This window comes from Odocoileus virginianus, unplaced genomic scaffold (assembly GCF_023699985.2).
Source record: "Odocoileus virginianus isolate 20LAN1187 ecotype Illinois unplaced genomic scaffold, Ovbor_1.2 Unplaced_Contig_52, whole genome shotgun sequence".
NCBI classification, from domain to species: Eukaryota; Metazoa; Chordata; class Mammalia; order Artiodactyla; family Cervidae; genus Odocoileus; species Odocoileus virginianus.
This window is the reverse complement of record NW_027224369.1, coordinates 197,641-200,502: the sequence shown is the minus strand read 5'-3', so window position 1 is coordinate 200,502 and position 2,862 is coordinate 197,641.

Below are 2,862 nucleotides of genomic sequence, written 5' to 3'. Positions count from 1 at the left end.
ATAGCTTTTGTTCCAAAGAGCAAGCATCTTTTAATTTCATGGTGCTGTCACCATCTGCAGTGATTTTGGAGCCCAAGAAAATAAAGTCTGTCACTGTTTCCATTGTTTTCCCATCTATTTGCCATGAAGTGATGGGACTAGATACCATGATCTTAGTTTTTTGAATGTTGAGTTTTAAGCCAGCTTTTTCACTTTCATCAAAAGGCTCTTTATTTCCTCTTCACTTTCTGCCATAAGGGTGGTGTCATCTGCATATCTGAGGTTATTGATATTTATCCTGGCAATCTTGATTCCAGCTTGTGCTTCATCCAGCCTGGCATTTCACATGATACATAAACATACAAGTAGTAAGTTAGACAAGATGAGGCAGTGGAGGGATATGGTTCAGATGAAGGAAGAAGATAAAACCCAGAAAAAGAGCTGAGTGACATGGAGATAGGCAGTCTACCCTAAAAAAGACTTCAGTGTAGTGACCGTAAAGATGATCAAAGGACTTGGAAGGAGTGTGGATACACAAAACCAGAAGCTGGAAATATTTAACCAAGAGTTAAAAATATAAGGAACAACCAAAGAGAGATGAAGAATACAATAACTGAAATGAAAAATACACTAGAAGGAATCAATAGTAGACTAAATGACGCCAAGGAGCAGATCAGTGAGCTGGAAGACAGAGCAGTGGAAATCACTGCCACTGAACAGAAAAAAGAATGAAAAGGAGCAATCCAATGTCCTTAAAGATAAAAAGATAATTTATGGAAACAAGATTGTCCAGCCTTAGGTGGGTTTATTTGGACATTCTTTTAACATGCTGATTGCCATATTATTGAGGTAGGTGGTAAAGAAATATGCAGGATGCCCCAAGATTTACACCCATGCCTGTCCAGAGACTTCAGGTTTCCAGACCCTGAGTGTCATTGCTCAGTTGTCATTTGTCATGACAACTATGTAACTCTCAATTGTCATGTAGCTTTCTTATTTGTTTTAATTGCAGCATTTCTTCTCCAACTCTTTCGAGCCCATGGACAGAGAAGCCCGGCAGGCTACAGTTCATGGGATTGCAGGGGATCTTCCCAACCCAGGAATCAAACCCGGGTCTCCTGCATTGTATGCGGATTCTTCACCAACTGAGCTCCAAGGGAAGACTTGGCCAGACGTACTCTTGTTATATTTATAATGAAATGCAGATGACTTACTGCATATGGCCAGCAAGGTGTTTAATCCAAGGGGCTATGCAGTGTGTGGTCCTATCAAAGGTAAACACTCTGTCTTCAGGGATATTGGACAATTTCAACAACATCCTATCCACATAAGCTGAAAGTGAAATCTCTGGCTCAGCAGATTCCTTGAGCAGTCCCTAACCATCACTGCTGCCAGTGACGGTTGTGATGGGTTTGCTTTGAGCTGTCAGGCCACAGTTTCAAGAGGAAAAGCAATGCTGGAGCTCTGCCACGGACCTAGAGGTCCTGACTCAGCCAGCTCTAGGCTGTCAGTTTTTCAATGAGGGTCAGAGTAAGGTTGAAATGGAAAACTGCCTCCTAAATGCCTCCAACAATTCCAAACATATGGTTCAGTTGCTATTCCAATGACCAGTAAACAGAGAGTAAAGCATCAGCAGGTAGCTCAAAAAACCAAGATGCTTTGGGATTGGCAGGAACCATGTTGGGATGCCATTAGGATGCCATTACAAGTGGGCCAAAGTCCATTGGGAGGTAAAAATGCAAAGGTCACCTAAGGAGCAGAGGACCTGGGGAAACAAGACAGGCTTTTTCTATATCTTCTTCCAGGCTGTCTGCCTTTCAATTATTTCTTCCTTTGCCTTTTCAGTTCACTCACACCATCATGTCCAACTCTTTGCGACCCCATGGACTGCAGCACACCAGGCTTCCCCGTCCTTCACCAACTCCCAGAGCTTGCTCAAACTCATGTCCAAGTCGAGTCAGTGATGCCATCCAACCATCTCATCCTCTGTCATCCCCTTCTCCTCCTGCCTTCAGTCTTTCCCAGCATCAGGGTCTTTTCCAATGAGTCAGTTCTTCACATCAGGTGGCCAAAGTATTGGAGTTTCAGCTTCAGCATCAGTCCTTCAATGAATATTCAGGACTGATTTCCTTTAGGATGGACTGGTTGGATCTCCTTGCAGTCCAAGGGACTCTCAAGAGTCTTCTCCAACACCACAGTTCGAAAGCATCAATTCTTTGGCGCTCAGCTTTCTTTATAGTCCAACTCTCACATCCATACATGACTACTGGAAAAAACATAGCTTTGACTAGACGGACCTTTGTTGGCAAGTAATGTCTCCACTTTTTAATATGCTGGTTGGTCATAGCTTTTCTTCCAAGGAGCAAGCGTCTTTTAATTTCATGGCTGCATGTCGAGTCTGACTCAATAAGCCACAGTTTTCTGAAAGCACAATATGGCGAAAGAATGAGAAAGACACAAGAATTGAAAGCAAGGATCAGGAGACCAACACCGCTCTGAGGTGAAGGTGCCCAAACTGATCAAGTCAGCCTTATTATATGTTTTCAGGCAAAGGAGTACATGCAAGGGAAAAGGTGCTCTCAGAAGCATATGGAGCCATAAGGCTGTTAAGATAGGCTAGGAATGTAACATAAAGATGAAATAAGAAAGATTAACTTGTACTAATGATTTAGGTTGCTGTCTAAATAACAAAGCTCCAGATGTGAAAAACATTTGACTCAGAGACGCCAGGTCATGGAACAGTCTGATGATGGCTTTCCAGCTCCAGGCACACATCTTGCTTTCAAGATGTTTTTCTGTTCCCTCTGGACTTAATCCAACAGTCATATGTCTTGAGGTGTCTGGTCAGGTGTCTGGCTGATAATGCTTTTGCATGCCTTTCCT